Below are 18,627 nucleotides of genomic sequence, written 5' to 3'. Positions count from 1 at the left end.
TTATTTTGCTCAAAATAAATTAGAAAGAGTAGACACTTGAAAAATCTGTTGGAGCATTTGGGAAAAATAAGGTGAATAGAAAACTAAGCTTAAAAAAAAAAAAAAAAAGGCCTTAACCCCCAGGGGAAAAAAGAAAGTTAAACAAGAAAGGAAACAATTCCGATATAATTCTTGGCTTAAGTAGTAAATAATACATATTTAGTTATAATGAAAACACAGATTTAAAATACCAAAACTGGAATGTTGCAGGGAGAGGAAGTAGGAGGAAACAATGAAGAAATACCACAAAATAATGATAAAAAACAACAGTTTTCCACCATTTGAAGATATTTTAAGTGCATATATATGTTTTTTACACAAAATGGGTTTATAAAATATGTGCTATTTTGTAACCAGCTATGGCAGACAGACACTAAGGTGGCCACCCCACCATGGCCCCCAACTCTTGCTGTTCACATCTTTGTGTAAACACCTCCCCAAGAATGTGGGCAGAACTTATGACTTGCTTCTACCAACAGAATATGACAAAGGTTATGTGATGTCATTCCCATGATTATGTCACATTACATAAGGCTGTCTAGTCTGCAGACTTGCTCTGGGCTCTCCCTGATGGTCTGATGAAATGGTGAGACTGGGAAACACCAGAGGGTCAAGAACTTCAGGTTGCCCCTATAAGCTGAGAGCAGCTGGGACTTTCCTGGTGGCACAGTGGTTAAGAATCTGCCTACCAATGCAGGGGACACGGGTTCGATCCCTGGTCTGGGAAGATCCCACATGCCATGGAGCAACTAAGCCTGTGCGCCACAACTACTAAGCCTGCGTTCTAGAGCCCGCACGCCACTACTGAGCCTGCACGCCACAACTACAGAAGCCTGTGTGCTCTAGGGCCTGCATGCCACAACTATTGAGCCCATGTGCTGCAACTACTCACGCCCGTGCACCTAGAGCCCATGCTTCGCAACAAGAGAAGCCACCGCGATGAGAAGCCCGCGCACCACAACAAAGAGTAGCCCCCACTCGCCGCAACTAGAGAAAGCCCACGTGCAGCAATGAAGACCCAACGCAGTCCCCTCCCCAGAAAAAAAAAATTTTTTAAGCTGAGAGAAGCCTTTAAGAGCTTGAAGATAGCCTCTAGATGACGAAGTAACTTCTAGTAAGCAAGAAGCCTCAGTCATAAAACCACAAGAAAATTAATTCTGCCAAAAATCTAAGTGAGCTTAGAAGCAAATTTTCCCCCAGTTGAGTCTTCAGGTGAGAATTCAGCCCAGCCAACATCTGATTGCAGCCTCATGAGACCCTAAGCAGAGGACCCAGTTCAACCTCGCTCAGGCTCCTGCCCCAGAGAAACTGTAGGATAATAAATGTGTGTTGTTTTAAGTTGCTAAATTTGTATACTTTGTTATACAACATAGAAAACAAATACAACTGCTTTTAAAACTGTGGATGAATGAATTCAGCAAAGTTGTAGGGATACAAAATCAACATAAAAAGATCAGTTGCATTTCTATACACTAACAATGAACAAACCAAAAAGGAAATTAAGAAAACAATACCATTTACAATAAGAAAAAAGAACAAAATACTAGGAATAAACCTAACCAAGAAGGCAAAAGATCTGTTCACTGAAAACTACAAAACATTGCTGAAAGAAATTAAAGGACACATAAATAAATGGAAAGCCACCTCAGGTTCATGGATTGGAAAACTTAAAATTGTTAAAATGTCAAAAACCCAAAGAAATCTACAGATTCAATGCAATCTCTATCAAATCCCAATGACAGTTTTTGCAAAAACAGAAAAACCCATCCCAACATTAAAACTCCTATGGAATCTAAAGGGACCCCGAATAGCCAAAACAATCTTGAAAAAGAAGAACAAAGTTGAAGGTATCACACTTCCTGATTTCAAAACTTACTAGAAAGCTACAGTAACCAAAACAGTGTGGTATTGGCATAAAGAGAGACATATAGACCAACAGAATATAATAGATAGCACTAAAATAAACCCAGCACATGTGGGCAAATGATTTTCAACAAGGGTGTCAAGATCAGTCAATGGGGAATGGACAGTCTTTTCAACAAATGGTGCTGGTAAAACTGGATATCCATATGCAGAAGAATAAAGTTGGACCCTTAGTGTATGCCATATACAAAAATTAACCCTTAGTAGATCAAAGAAATAAATGTAAGAGTTTAAACTGTCCATATACAAAAAGCTTCCTGACATCAGATATAGCAATAATTTCTTAGATAGGACACCAAAAGCACAGTCAACAAAAGAAAAGTTAGATGGAGTGGATTTCAAAATTAAAACTTTTGTGCATCGAAGTACACTATCAACAGAGTAAAAAAAAATCAACCCATGGAATGGGAGAAAATATTTGCAAATCATATATCTGATAAGAGATTAATAACCAGAATATATAAAGAACCCCTAAAACTCAACAACAACAACAACAACAAAAACCCATTCAAAGATGGGCAAAGGACTTGAATAGATATTTCTCCAAAGAAGATATACAAATGGCCAAAAAGCATGTGAAAAGATGCTCAACATCACTAATCATTAGGGAAATGCAAGTCAAAACACAATGAGAGGGCTTCCCTGGTGGCGCAGTGGTTGAGAGTCCGCCTGCCGATGCAGGGGACACGGGTTCATGCCCCGGTCCGGGAAGATCCCACATGCCACGGAGCGGCTAGGCCCATGAGCCATGGCCACTGAGCCTGTGCATCTGGAGCCTGTACTCCGCAATGGGAGAGGCCATAACAGTGAGAGGCCCGCGTACCGCAAAAAACAACAACAACAAACAAACAAACGCAATGAGATAACACCTCACACCCATTAGAATGGCTATTAGTTTTAAAAAGAAAAAAAGATAGAAAGAAAGAAAGAGAATAATTAAGTGTGTCAAGGATGCAGAGATATTACAACCCTGTACACTGTAAAATGGCGCAGCTGCTGTGGAAAATGGTATGGCAATTCTTCAAAAAATTAAACATAGAATTACTATATGATCCAGCAATTCCACTTATGGATATATACCCAAAAGAAATGAAAGGAGGGACTCAAACAGATATACACTTGTGTTCGTAGCAGCATTATTCACAATAGCCAAAAGGTGGAAGCAACCCAAATGTCCATTAACAGGTGAATGGATAAACAAAATATGCTGTATATCTATATCTATATGATGAAATATTATTCAGCCTCAAAAAGGAGTGAAATTTTCATACATGCTACAACATGGATGAAGCTTGAGGACATTATGCTAAGGGAAATAAACTAGCTTTTAAAAGACAAATACCACATGAGTCCACTTATATAAGGTACCTACAGTAGTCAAATTCATAGGGACAGAAGGTAGAATAGTGGTTACCAGAGGCTGGGGGGAATGAGGATTATTGTTTAATGGGCACAGAGTTTTCATCTGGGAGGATGAAAAAGTTCTGGGGATGCGTGGTGGTGATGGCTGCACAACAATGTGAATGTACTTTATGCCACTGAATTGTATACTTTAAAATGCTGAAAATGGTAAATTTTATGTTACGTGTATTTTACCACAACTAAAAAACCACTTTGGATAGAGAGCAAAAGATGACTGTAGTAAGACAGGAGGACAGCGACCCTCTCATTTCCTTGACTATCTACTTAAACATAGTGATAACCATGATAGGGGGAAAAACATCTAATCTAAACCTACAATGAATTTTTTCCCCCTATTTTTAGTCCTATAATCTATGCATCACTTAACTGGAATACTTCTCTTTTTCTTTTTTAATAGAAACAACATGTATGCTTACTAATTATATTGTAATTATACAATAAATATTACAATAAATAGAATAATTATACTGTTTGTTATCATAAATGATCAAACCATTTAACAGAGAAATAAACATTTTAACATCCTAATCCTCTGCACACAGCATACTCTACTTAAGGCAGAAATCAGACAGCCAAAAAACTGCTCCTAGCTGGTAAAATGTTTCTATTGAGGAAAGTGGGAGAGGTAGAAAGAATAACAAAGTCATCAGAACAAGTAACTTAAAAGTTAAATTTGTTTCCTAAAGCAATAAAGACATTTTGTATCAAAAGTAGTTAAAATGTTGGTGTTCATAATGAAAGAAAACTAAGATATAGAGGGTTCAAATTGAAAGCACTGGAAAAAGATGACTATGATTTTAAAGTAATAATCTACTTCTGAGAAAATAAAAACACCCTGGTAAGCCGTTGCACTCCAAGGTTTTCCCAACCTCTTTTCTACTCTCTCCCCTCTGCTCTGTTCTAATCCCACTCTTTTAGGAGGAGGAGGGGAAGGCCGAAACAGGGAAGGGATATAATAAGATAATAGGAATAAGCCCGATAATAGGAATAGAGAAGAGAGAAAAATATTCCGATTATTTTTTCTCCTCACACTGAATACTAAATACATCATCATCATCAACTGCTAACAATCCAAATTCCTGAGGGCAAGAAAAACTCAATTTCCTGGAGTGCCAACCTAACCTAAGGCAAAAGAAAGGAAACTATCTGCAGGCTTTGCATCTATAAATTAAGCCTGTATGCCAAATTCTTCAAACAACCTCCACTCTAATCCAAGGCTGCGGATAAATATGGTGACATGAACCTTGATCAAAAGACTGGCACACTAAGCTCTTTAACAGCTTTCTAGCCTAAGAAGTGATATCAGTTAAAGAACTTCAAACCCAAGTACTTTATTCACTAAGTACAGAAAGACCAAGGTTTTCATGAGAAAGCACCTGGTACAGAAAGGCAGCTATGCTGGGACACAGCATCTGGTAATAAGCAAGAGTTTAAAGAGATAACTTGCTGATATTACACATGCTACTGTACAGTTCTATGGGAAGAAGAGAATGAGAATTTGGGAAGAAGCTGATTCCTCTGTATAAACTCAAAATAATCCTGTAAAACAGCCCATCATTCCCAGTGTCCTTATGATCCCAGGGACAAGTGTGAAGGTCTCTGAATTGGACTACTATTTCAACTCAGGGCATGACCTCCCTGCGTGGGTAACAGTAATGTCTTTCCCCTGTTGTGAAACATTTAACTGATCCCCACCCAACACTCTCAGAACCAGACATGACATCAATACTGGTACAATCCTGTGCTCCTCTTTGTGCACAGTTTTCTAAAATGCTGGCCTCGTTAGTTTTCCTTAATCATGCTCATTCCCTAAAAAGGGAAGACCAAAAAAAACCTGGATCCTAGGATACGCATGCTAAGCACATTTTCACCTCAAAACTTAGCCTTAATCTTCTGAAGGCAAATGTCCTTTATAAGCTCCCTCTTCTGTTGTTGCCACTTTTCCTAAACCGCAGGCCTTCCTGACTTGCAGTGGGGCCAGGATAGATTGTGGTTATGTGGTGGGTTCTGTCAGACGAGCTTTGACAAGGCCTCAGAATAGACCCTGGGCACCAGCCAGGGAAACTGCCACTCACAAGTTCCAACTTCATCCTCATATGTTAGTCCCTCAGCACTTTTTTTTCCCACTAGTCTCTCTCATTTTAAAAGGGCAAAGATTCCTGAACCTCCTCCCGGTCATGAGTGAGCTGTATAACATTGAAATTAAAAATGTAAACCTCCCTTATTCTGCTCACAAACACTTTGAAGAATAAAGACTAAATCTGTACCTACCTTTTGCCTTGATAAATTAATCCATCAATAGCACTTTGGTTTGCAAAAGGATTTTTGGATCTCAAATCCCACAGAGGTTTATTTTATTAGGAATAGACTAGGCTATGGAAGATAAAGGAAGAGAGAAGGGAGGCCATTTATTTCCCATGTGACTAATAATATGGCAGCAGACTTCTGCAGGGCAAGAAGTAAAACTATATACAATGTTTTTTTTTTTTTTTTTCTGCGGTATGCGGGCCCCTCACTGTTGTGGCCTCCCCCGTTGCGGAGCACAGGCTCCGGACGCGCAGGCTCTGGACGCGCAGGCTCAGCGGCCATGGCTCACGGGCCCAGCCGCTCCGCGGCACATGGGATCCTCCCAGACCGGGGCACGAACCCGTATCCCCTGCATCGGCAGGCGGACTCTCAACCACTTGCGCCACCAGGGAGGCCCAATATATACAATGTTTTTAATCGATATTGGTCCTCAAATCCTAAAACAATCAAGCTACTACAAAAGGTACTCATTTAACTAGTATTACCAAATATAAATGAAGTAGTTCGTCTGTAATAGCACAGTCTTCAAGGTAGAGTACTTTTACCTTTACCGGTATAAATAAAATTACCCAGCTGTCACTCTAAAATGTTGAAAATTACCTTATAAAATATATTTACAGTATATTTTTAAATTGTGAGGATAAAGAATACAAAGCAATTAAGCACTCTTTTCTCCTACAAGGTTAAGAAAAAAGGTAACTTCTATTATAAAATAAATCCCGATATAAGCTTGAAATAAATTTTTTAAATTTCACAATTTAATTCCCAAACTTACACTCACACTTTCAGAAATAAATTCCATATACACACTTATGCACTAGAGCAAAGACTTACATACGAGTTGCTCCTTACAGCAGTGTTAGTGGAAAGCTAAAAACAACCTAAATGTCTGTCAATAGGGAATGTTAAAATAAATTATGGAAAATGAACAAGCTATGGTTCATCTACACTAGGCAGGACATCCACTCTTTTTAAAAATTAGATGGACATATGTGCTAATATACAATGATCTCTAAGACATATCAAGGGTAAGAATGAAAGGTATAGGACATTTCTCCTAAACATAGGTGATTATATATGCAAGAGAAAATTTGGAGAGAGATACACAGGAAACCATTAAGAGTGGTTGCTTGGATTATGTAGTCGGCGTAGGGGGTGGGGGAAGAAGGTTAGAAGTTTATTGTGGAAAGAAAACTTCCTTTTCACCATATAACATTTTCTTTTTAAATGTTTAGCAATTTTAAAAAGTCCCACAAACATCTACTGAACCCATGAAGTGAGCACTCCCCTTCTACGGATGCCATTTCTTCCCTCTTCTTTTTTTTTTTTTTTAATTAATTAATTAATTTATTTATGGCTGCATTGGGTTTGCGCATGGGCTTAGTTGCTCTGCGGCATGTGGGATCTTCCCAGATCAGGGATTGAACCCATGTTCCCTGCATTGGCAGGCAGATTCTTAAGCACTGCACCACCAAGGAAGTCCCTTCCCCCTTCTTAACCACCTGTACTCTTATCTACTGCTCTCCCCACCACTAGACCAAAACAGAAGCATACATATGGAGCAAATCTTAGAGCTTCTACAAGAAATGGAATTCTCTCTCCATTCCCCAACCAAAAGAAAGAAAGATATAATAGGATAAGTGAAAAAGTATTAGCATACAATAAACCCAGTTTTTAGCCCAGTGTTTGATTCCTTTTAAGTGTGGCTTAATTTATTGTAGGCCAAAAAGTTTTTAAAGTGGAAGCACAATGTGCAACACACAGAAAATCATTTCTAACGGTATCCTATCTATTACCTTAAAGGAAAGAATGGAGAAAAAGCCAAAGTTATTTTACTCACAGGGTAAATTTTGCTCAATTCCTTCCTTCTGAAGTTTTAAAAGTTGAGTTTTGAATGATGGTCATAAAGTCTTTATTTGCAAACTGGATAAGGTGGTACATTTTTCCTGTTAAAGGACCATCTCTCCGTTCAGATTCTCCAGAGAGAAAGCAACCACCTAAAAGGAAAAGGCTATGCAATGGTCTCTACTTTGTAGGTGCAATGGAAAGTGCTTCTATGCTGAGGACAGAAGAACTGTATTTCCTCTAAAATGATCCTCATCGACATTCCCAACACGCTATAGGGAGTTTTTTTTTTATATATATATTATCATCAATTCTGTTCCTCTTCAAACTAGGAGCAGGGTAAACAATTCACAAACAGCTTTGCCAGAAACTGCTCCCTCTCTCTCATTTCTAGTAAAGATCAGTTTTTGGTTTTGTTTTGAGAGAAAAAGACTCTACTTTGCCAAATATATTCCCCATATCACTTTTTTCCTTCATTGTGGAGATGCTTAAATCCTGACCTAAGAAGGCTTCTCTTGCATATCTACGTATCAGGACTGTCAGTTCAGGCGGTTTCCACAAGGGATTTTCCAAAAGGGAATAGCTGTTCACTGGAAACTGAAACTCTTAAGTCACTATTAGCTGGACACAAATCAAAAGCAACATTAGGGAACACTCTGAATATAAGAATGGATATCCAAGGAAATAAGATGCGGAAATTTAGTCAAAGAATTAAAGGAATTTAGTAAGCAAGACCAACAGGGTAAACTTACCATTACGTTACAACTGATAACTAACTAAAGTTCCTTATAAATCAAAATCAAGGTAAAATAAGCTGACTTCCAAAAAGAAGAAAAAGAAAAGAAGGCTAAGAGTATCAAGAACGCTGTGATTCAGTCATTTTGCTTAGCAACACTTTAAAAGCCAAATGATCAAATTACACTTCTGCAAATAAAAAGTTATTTCTAGTTTAAAATGAATTCATTCCAATAATGAATCACCACTTCAATACACACTTTCTTCTCTATCAGAACTTAAATATGAGCTCAGTATAGTCTCATTGCACATTTTTTTAAGGGCAGATTCCCCCAATTAGGTAAGGCCTTTCACTCAAGACTCTTCTGTGTACCGCAGATTCTTTCAGTGAAGTTTTTCCTGCCTTAAAGATGCAGCTCTCCTTTTCACCGATACTTATTTTGTTTCTAGACACTTACCTTCCTTTATTTATCTTCCCACATTTGGCAAAAAAAAAAAAGAAAAGAAAGTGGGTAAAATCACAACAATCCACTTAGGAACTAACAAACTATTCTAAATCCAAAGCTTCTGCAAAAGTTCACTTTTTATTTCCTTACCATACTTCATGACAATAAATATGCAGCAACAAACCTAACAAAGCATCAATACAACACCTCCTATGAGCAAAGGCATCTAATTAAACAGGCAGTAACAAACCTCTAGCTTTCCTCTATTCCAAGTTTAAGATCCATATCAATGATTCACAAAGCGAGTGACCTAACTTCCTAAATGAATCACACTTTCCGAAATTCTTATTCTACATGAGTATAATACCGGGTCATCATCTCTACATGTGTTAAACAGAGCATGATGTTTGTTAAACAGGGTTAATTCTGCAAGACCTTCAAACCACAGCAAACGTCAAGTCCCTGCCAACTAACCCTTACCTGCAACACTTTGCCTTTTCCAACAATTGCACCTCTTCATACAGAAGCATCCCGCAAATAAAACATTTTACCTTGAAACAATGTTATTTTAAACACTGATTAAGAACTGATCCATCCACACCCTGCTCTCCATCTCTGTGGTTCCATTACTGTATCCACATTCTCTTCCCATTGTGATGCCATAAAAAAGTAACGGGCACTGTTATCCTTACATATTTTCTTTTAATCAATGAACCTACGCTGCAGCTTTTCTTTTTAGGGCAGAAATGCTGAGTCATTAAATGGAAACTCAAAGAAAATACGCTACAAAGAGTTACAGTTTAGGATGCAATATTTCCCTGGCCAGGTCTCCGCAGCCTTATATTTGTATCTCCCACGGTGGAAAAAGTAGAGCAAACACTTGCACTTTTCCGTCCCCTCGAAGAAAGAAAAAGACACGGGTTTCCTTAGGTCCTCCGGCTTCCTGCGGGATATCCACGGGCACGAGAAGCAGGCCTGGCTGGAGCTATATAGCTTAACAATCTGGGTGTGAATAACACCTCGCATTAGTCAAGCATTAACCCTGACACTCCTAACAAGCGCCTGTTACGCCCGCGCTTCAGTTCGGGTCAAGGAGGAAGAAAAAAAAATCCCACAAAAGCTCTACGCCCTCCACCGGCCTGACACCCTTCCCCGGGGTGGCCGGACGGGTACAGAACCGAGGGAGTGCCGCGTCCGGGGAGCAGGAGAAGGAGCCCCGAGCACTCGAAGCGGAGAGACAGCGGCCCGAATTCATTTCTCCCACAATGGGAGTAATGCCGTCCCCGCTCGCGGACCGAGGCTGCGCGTTCGAGACCCGGCGCGAAGCCCGAGAACGCCGCAGGCAGGGGGCAACCTCGACCCCGGGGCCCGCCTGGGGGCCCGGCCCCCAGCAGGAGTCCGCGGCGGCGCGGACCGCGCCGGGCTGCAGAGGCCGGGAAGGCGGCCCCGCTCTCCGCTCCCCTCCAGGCCGGCGGGAGGACCGGCCCTTACCTGTCTCCGGGCGCAGGCTATGGCTGCGACGCCGCCCGGGAAGGGCCGGGCGCAGCTCGCCGGCCGGGAGCCCGCCGGGGCGAGGGGCGAAGGGCGAGGGGCGCGGGGGGGGACTCGGTCCTGGGTCCCCGGCCAAGCGGGCCGGGATGGATGCGGCGGCTCCCGGCGCCGGCAGCCGGTCGGTCAGTCACGCCGATGTCCCTCGGCGCCGCGGCTGAGACAGCGGGAACCGGCCCCCAGGAGGAGCCGCAGCCCGAGCGGCGGGCGGCGGGCGGCGGGCGGCGGAGGCGGGGCGGGGCCAGTGTCTACGACCCGCTCACCCGGAAGCAGTTGTGGTCGCGGTGGCGCGCGCTGCGGGATGGGCTTGTCCCCCAGCGGCCGGCTGCGCACCGCCTGTGGGGAAGAGGTTTGGGACCGCGGGTAAGGTGGAGTCTCGGGCGGCCTACCGAGGTGGCTCCTCCGGGCCCGCGGGGGGCCCACCCAACCCCTCCGCCCCCAGGACCGGGTCCGGGAATGTAAATTGATGCGCGTGCCCGTTCGAGGCAGCCCCTGCCCTGGTCACCTCCAAACTGTCCGGCCTAGTGGGCTTGGATGAGTGGGCCCGGGTGGCAGTTCTAACGGTAGGAACGAAGGTGGGTGGGTGTGGTCGAAATGCTGAAAGCCTTATTTCCAAAATGAATGATTTTGAAATGATTTCCGTAGAAGAATGCTGGGGGCGAGGGGGGAAGAATACAGAGTCCGTTAAATATCTGATGGACACGGACCTGTCCTTCATTCCGGAAGTATCTCTCGAGATCCACCAGGTTCAAGGCCCTGGAGAAAGACCAGGGTCCTGCGCTTTGGGAAGCTCATCTTCTAGTAGAGTAGACGGATTTAAGCAAACAAGGCAATGACAGATTGCGATGCGGCTCCGCAGGAAATACACAAAGGTGATGAGAGATTTTGTGGCGAGACCTCTGGCAGGATGGGATGGTTGGAGAAGACCTCTAGAGGGAAGTGGTAGTTGAGCAGCCTCCTGGGAAGAAGGCACGAAATACACTTCGACACCACTTTACATCCAGGGACTGTAGGTTCCAGAACCCCCTGAATAAGCCCACAATTCCATGTTAAGAACCTGGCTCTAATGCCTTCCAAGGGCTGTTTCTCTGCTGCCCACCCCTGCGATTTCAGGAGGCTTGCTCTCCCTTTCGAGTTCATGAGGGCTGGAGTATGGCACTGCGAGGGAGACATGAATTAGGGAACTTTGGTCTCTAGGCAGTGAGACATCAACAGGTGGCTTCACCACAGGAGAATCATCATACCATCAGCCTTGAAAGACAAAATCTCTAACCTCGCACTTTCTCTTTCCATGTCACTATTTTTCTCAGACCTGTGAGCAAACACTGAAACTATGGTTTTCACCTGGGATCAAGAGGGGCTTAATATTCCAAGAAGATCATACTATGTTATGATCTGAATAAAAGGATTAATGACATATTTTTGCTAAATCAGTTAAAGATAAAATAAAAAGCAGACTTTCAAGAGAGAACCTATTCAGGTACCTGAATAATACCAATAAATCCAATAATGTTTATTAAATATTAGTTTAAGTTTATTTAACTGCATAATTAATGGAAAGATTGGGTAATATTAGGATTAGATGCTCTTGCTTTTTAAAATTTTACTCCTTAGCCACTTGTTTTGGCTCATAGCAAACTAACAGAGAAAGAAAGGTTTTGCCATATCTTCTGGGAAAACTGGAAGCTCACGCTTACTGACTACCTACTATTTGCACAGCATTGTACTAAGCTATTAAGTATATTATCCCTTTCAGTACTAGGACCAACCTTGAGATATGGGGATTATTATACCCATTTTAGTAACAAAGACATTGAGATTCAGAGCAATTATGACTTGCCTAAGGTAACAAAACTAGTAGCTGAGAGTCAGAATTTGAAACTCTACTCTTTCTGGCCCTAATTCCCCTTTTACTTTATGCTATATTGCTGTACTTTAATATTTAAAAAGGAAATATAAATGAAGTGTACGGCCAAGCAAATTTCTATATTGCTCTTATAATCTTATTATGAGAGTATACTTTAAGGTAGAGTGGTATGAGGCAATTTTGGAACTCCTCTGTATTTTTACTTCTCCCACTATAGGATATTTGCCATCTGTTGCCAAAAAAACTATTCCACTTGTTTTAAAGGCCACAATGGGGACTTCACTGGTGGTCCAGTGGCTAAGACTCCGCACTCCCAATGCAGGGGGCCTGGGTTCGATCCCTGGTCAGGGAACTAGATCCCACATGCAGCAACTAAAGATCCTGCATGCCGCAACTAAGACCTGGCGCATCCAAATAAATAAATATTAAAAAAAAGTTCATGGGCTTTCCTGTTGGCATAGTGGTTGAGAGTCCGCCTGCCGATGCAGGGGACACGGGTTCGTGCCCTGGTCCGGGAAGATCCCACATGCCGCGGAGCGGCTAGGCCCGTGAGCCATGGCCGCTGAGCCTGCGCGTCTGGAGCCTGTGCTCCACAATGGGAGAGGCCACAACAGTGAGAGGCCCGTGTACCGAAAAAAAAAAAAAAGTTCATGATGGCATGTGTCTTTTGAAGGCTCCCAAGAATGTTATACAGTATGACACTAACGTTTTGTCATTACAAGGGGATCCTGACTAAATGCATCACTCTGAACTGTTTCCCAACAGTCTTTCCCTGCACATTCTTTCTGCCAAAAATATGTGTTCCCGAATCTTTATGGAATAATTCTGACATGTGAATGCCCCCAGGTCTGTGTGGGCTGTCTGCTCTAGGGACATATTAATAGATGAAGGAAAAATTTGAAAGTGTTTATACGGTTTTGAGCAATGAGGTAGTAGGATTTGTACATTTTTGTTCATTTCATATCAGATCCTTCACATTTTTCTTTGATGATGTCAAGAAATACAAATTTTCCTTTCTCAAGAGCAAACACTCATTTTTGTGGCTTTCACGAAATTGACTTTTGCAAACACAATACTATGTTTCACTTTACACACATCTCTGGAAAACATTAGTTCAAACATTAAAAATAGGATGCTACTTTTCAGAGCCCAGTATTTTTATTAGTAAAGTGTATATGTAGCACACTTTGGAAGAATTTTTAAAATTTTGGTTAACTCCTTACAAACCTATGGAAACCTAGCAAAGCAACAGTCTGTGACTGCTGACTATGTATATTTGCTTTAAGTTCTCTTTCCAAACGTTATTTCTTATCTAGATTTCCTATTTTTTCTTGCTTTACTATTTTTGGGGGTGGGGGAGGGGAATAACTATAGACTCACAAGAAGTTACAAAAATGGTACAGACAAGTCCTGTGTACTCTTTACCCAGTTTTCCCCATTGGCAGCATCTTACATAACCTATAATACATTATTAAAACTAAGAAATTGACATCTTGCTATCTTTAGATTTTTAGTTTCTTTTTGTGTTTCATCACATCAGAAAATTACCACTTTGCAACAATTCATTTCTGTTGTATCTGGCTCTTCTCCCTTTCCTTAATTAGCAGATGACAATATCAATAAGCTTGCCACAATACTCATCTGGAATTACAAGTTTACTAAAAAATTCTGTGGGTCAACACACTTAAAAGTGATTTATTTGTAAGATTTTTGTTTTTTCTGCTTATATTGTTCCATGCCTTCCTGCCCTAATAAACCTATAAATTTATACAACCTGCTTATGTGTGTGTTTTAATACATCCTCTGACCACTGAAATGTTTTCAAAGAGATTGCTATTAAAGTAAAAGAATGCAAAGGTCCTCATTTGATTGGGAAAGTTTGTAAACATCTAACTATCCGAATGAGAATGCTGTAGTCTGTTTGTTTGGAAGCCAGATCTCACTTACGGCTAATTCTAGCTCCATATGGATTCTCCTAGCCAGAGCAGCTCATTCTTTACTCCACCAGAGAGCAAACGAAGGAAAGAGAAGAAGTGTAAGTTACTTTCTTCAGACTTAGTAATGAGGAAAGTTTGATGAGAAGGGAGAATGTGGAAATTCGTGTAGGTATACACTTATGTATAAATGCCTAATCACAGATATCAAGTGATGGCTCTTCTGCATTGTATATACATTGTAAATGAGTAATCAAACATTCTTCATATTACAGCTCATTTAGCAAACTTACTCATCTACTGTATACCAGGCCCCCAGTTAGGCACTAGTAACATAGGAACACAACAGGATCTTTTTCTTTTTTTTTTTTTTTTTCCGGTACGTGGGCCTCTCACTGTTGTGGCCTCTCCTGTTGCGGAGCACAGGCTCCGGACGCGCAGGCCCAGAGGCCATGGCTCATGGGCCCAGCCGCTCCGCGGCATGTGGGATCTTCCCGGACCAGGGCACAAACCCGTGTCCCCTGCATCGGCAGGCGGACTCTCAACCACTGCGCCACCAGGGAAGGCCCCAGGATCTGTTTTTTAAGTGAGTATTATGCTCTTACTATGTGCCAAGATACTTCCTAGATGCTGGGGATTCAAGAAGTTAAAAAGAAAGCTGTGTTTCCTTCTCTCAGGAAACTTACTGTCTGGTAAGGGAGACAAATGATCACACAAAATTAACTTTATAATCCTAATAGGTATTACTAAGGGTAGGTATGTGGTGCATGAGGGTGAGGTAGGAGAGACAGGCCCCAGGCTGAGCAGCTGTAACTGGTCTGCTGATGCTTTGAGATGGGAAACCAGCAGGAGCATTGGGCCCTGATTGGGTGCATTCTTGTGGATTTCCTGGCCCAGCATGTGCAGAAGAGGCCCTCAGGCTAGGGGAAGGACAAAAGGAGGGAGAAGATACCAGCTGGAGTCCATCTTGGCTGAGAGATGCGTGCCCACACCAGGACAAGATATGGAGATGACTGGCCAGAGACAATCTGGAAAACTGCCCCTAATAAGCAATCTAAGCTGCCCCTATTGGGGGCAACTCACTCTGAGCTCACTGTGTGTTCCACACATTTTTTTTTTCACACGCACTTTGTTCCTTCCACACGTACTTTGTTTCTAATAAATATTTTTATCTTTTTCACAGTCTTGGTCTCTTTGCTGAATTATTTCTTCAAAGAAAACACAAAGGTCCTTCTTCCAGCTTTTGACCACAGGAATCAAGGGCATCAAAGTGGAACTCAACCTAATTTGAAGTATCAGAAATGACTTCTCCTAGCAAGAGATGGTCTGAGCCAAGATTTAAAACTGCTTCAGAGTGAACTCAGTGCAGAAATTGGGGAAAAGAAAGGAAGAACATAAAGACCTCATGGTGGGACAAGCAGCGTCTCAGGGACTATGAAGAAATGAGGGAGATAATGTGAGATGAGTCTAGAGAACCAAAGGCCCACCATGCAGGGCCTTACAGGCTTCCTAAGGATTCTTATCTTTGTTTTAAAAGCAATGCAAATGAATTGAAGAGGTTTTAGTAGGAATGACATGATCAGACTTTGTGGTTTTAAATGATCACTCTAGCTTCAGTGTAAAGAATCCATTCTTTAAATAAATATGACCTGGGTGTGCACTATAGGTCAAGTACCGGTCTGCACACTGAGTACACAGTGGTGGACAAAATGCACAGACTCCCTGTCTTTGAGGATCTTACAGAAAATACATAATAGTACATAAGATGGTGAGAAGTGCTATCAAGAATATTGGAACCCAGGTAAGAATAAGAGGGTAGGGTGCTGTTGCTATTTTATTAGTTTGAACTATATGAAAGTACTGATCTTTTTACATCTTTTTTCTTTTTAACCTCAGGATGATAGTAAGTTTATGTGGTACAGCCTGGTAGGATGACATTAGTGTTATACTGTTCAACATAACATTTGGAAGAGTCAGAGAAGACCTAATGAGGTGATGCAAAGAAAGAGGCAAGCTGTGCAAATCTGTGGTGGGGAGAGCATCCCAAGCTAAGGGAAAGCAAGCGCAAAGGCCCTAAAGCAAGAATGTACTTACCGTGTTTGAGGAGCAAAGAGGAGGCCAGTGTGGCTGAAGAGGAATGGTAGTAGGGACCAGAGCGTGCTGGGTCTTGTAGACCACGGTAAGAAATTGGCTTTTCCTCTTTGAATGATGTAAGCTGTTGAGGAGTTTTCAGTAGAGGAGCTACACAATCCGTCATCTTGAAAAGGACTGCTCTGTTACTGGTATACAGAGGGATCACTGTAAAGTCTTTCAACTTTGCTGTATCTTTTAAATTTTTCCTAATAAAATGAGAAGACTTTCCACTGCTGGATTGTAAATAGACTTTAGGGGGGGAAGGATGAGATCAGGAAGACCAGTATTGCAATAATTCAGATAGTAGTGAAGAGAGTAAGAAGTGGTTAGATTCCAAATATATTTTGAAGATAGAGCCAGTAAGCTTTGCTTATAGAATGGCTGCCAGATGTGAGAAAAAAGATAACACTTAAGGTTTAGACCTGAGCCACTGGAAGGATGGGGTTGTCATCATCTGAAATCTGAAAGGCAGTCTATTCAAACAGGCTTGGAGGAAAAGACTTTTCGGACAAGGTGAGTTTGTGATGCCTGTCTTAGATGCCATCTAAGTGGAGACATCAAATAGGCAATTGAATATACAAATCAGTAATTCACAGGAAACATCCAGGTAGGAAATACAAATGTATGAATCCACCTAAAAACTAAGATATAAAGATCAGTGCCTTGAGAATTAAATGGAAATACTCAGTTTAGCCTAAAGCCTGTCATGCTTTTTGTTCTAGGCTAGTTTTGTTTGTAGTTACCGGTTACTTTATATTACCATTCAGAATATTTATATGCATCACTATCTGCTATTCACTTGCATTCTAAAGGGTTTTGTGTTTTAATGTTGGTCTTATCTAAACAGATTATACATTTCTTGAGAAAAGATCTATTTTCTTTTACACCCTCCACAATGCCATATCACAAAGACATTTTACAATGCTCATATAATAAATTATTGGAATGTAGAGTTTGTTATCATAAAGCATCAATTTTCTTACAAATATTTAATTTGGACACTTGTAGCTTCGTAAGTTTACACTTACAAAAATAAGGGTAGACTTAGAATTTTCAATCTTTTGCCCCTCATGCCCATATCACTTTGGATGAATAAGAGAGAGCCTTCTTGGGGGGAAAAAAAAAAGGCTCAGCTCTCCTCCATATTAGCTTTATACTCAAACTTCACGTGATAGCAAGACAGTTCCCAACAACTTCAAGTGTACCTCCACCCCAGTCCAAGTCCGGCAAGAAAGAGATCCTTCCCAGTAGTCCTGGATTCACTAATTGAACCAACCTGGTTAACTGCCCATCCCTTAACAAATTACTGAGCTAGGAAAATTCTGTGCTGTGATTGGCCAATTATGAGTCATATGCTTCACCTCTGGTTCACCCAAAGAGCATGGACTATAGAAGATGAGTGGTTCCCTGGGAAAAAAAAATGGGTCACTGTCACCAGAATAAGGAACTGGATAGTGATGTCAAAAAACAATGCAGGGCCTCCCTGGTGGCGCAGTGGTTGAGAGTCCGCCTGCCAATGCAGGGGATACGGGTTCGTGCCCCGGTCTGGGAGGATCCCATATGCCGCGGAGCAGCTGGGCCCGTGAGCCATGGCCGCTGGGCCTGCGCATCCGGAGCCTGTGCTCCGCAACGGGAGAGGCCACAACAGTGAGAGGCCCACATAACGCAAAAAAAAAAAAAAAAAAGGGAAAAAAAAAAAACAATGCATTCTACACCTGGTAACTCAAAAGGCCTAAACATTGTTCCTTTCTTAAGCTTTTAAAAGAAGTTAGTGATGCCATGAACTCATGTTGAATCTTTTCCAATTCTGTATGCAATAATTTATTTCTCCATGAATCATTAGGCTGTCATATATTCACTTGTTATTGCTGAGTGAACCTCACCAAAAGTAAATGCGTGGACCTCAAAGTTAACCAGCTGGAAGGGTCAATATTTCAGCACAACACTTTCCAGGATACTCCCACCTAGGTATTGCAGGTAGTTTCTTGTCCTAGAATTATTTCCTATTGTCAGTCTCCCTGAAACGTATTTATTTGCCCTCAACAGCCTGCAGGCAGGGTGGCTGCTAGCTAAGGTGCCTGGAAAACCACTGCAGAAGCAAGTGACAATGAATCAACCTAAATTCATCTTCTAGAAGGACATTTACATAGTGTAGAATCTTGAAAGCAAGATGTATCTACAGATATGTCTTTTCAGCTTCTTTTCAGGTTCACCGTTTCCATTCCTTTCTATACTAACAGGTTACTTTCCCCACAAGATGTTTGACCTAATTTATGTGGCATTTTTAACATTTTAGTTTAAATTTTGCTGCAGTTAATGGATAACTTTACTATAAAGAGAATGTTGACTCTATCTATTCGCCTGGAATTTGGGGTGGCTCCTCTACTTTGCTGCTTCTCTGGACACCAAACATAACATTCTCTGTCCT

The 18,627-nt window shown here is 41.6% G+C and overlaps 1 protein-coding gene and 1 long non-coding RNA gene across 4 annotated transcripts in view; one reads left to right on the top strand and one right to left on the bottom strand.

Moving 5' to 3' along the window:
- Positions 1–10,497, bottom strand: part of LRRFIP2 (LRR binding FLII interacting protein 2) — a 125,439-nt gene extending 114,942 nt beyond the window's left edge. For both annotated transcript variants that reach the window (XM_060110969.1, XM_060110968.1), the window contains exon 1: positions 10,209–10,497. The gene's annotated coding sequence lies outside the window, so the exon portion shown is untranslated. The remainder of the gene's footprint in view (positions 1–10,208) is intronic.
- Positions 10,498–10,568: 71 nt separating this feature from the next.
- LOC132497550 (uncharacterized) lies at positions 10,569–16,366 on the top strand. 2 transcript variants are annotated; one of them, XR_009533611.1, is made up of 3 exons: positions 10,569–10,628; positions 15,250–15,867; positions 15,963–16,366. It is a non-coding gene; the product is annotated as an uncharacterized LOC132497550 (long non-coding RNA). The 2 variants fall into 2 exon arrangements; XR_009533610.1 differs by having other exon boundaries at positions 10,589–10,828.
- The last annotated feature ends 2,261 nt before the right edge of the window (positions 16,367–18,627 follow it).

Source organism: Mesoplodon densirostris, chromosome 10 (genome assembly GCF_025265405.1).
Source record: "Mesoplodon densirostris isolate mMesDen1 chromosome 10, mMesDen1 primary haplotype, whole genome shotgun sequence".
NCBI classification, from domain to species: domain Eukaryota; kingdom Metazoa; phylum Chordata; class Mammalia; order Artiodactyla; family Ziphiidae; genus Mesoplodon; species Mesoplodon densirostris.
Note: the sequence above shows the minus strand (reverse complement) of the source record. Positions and strands in the feature narration are given on the sequence as shown.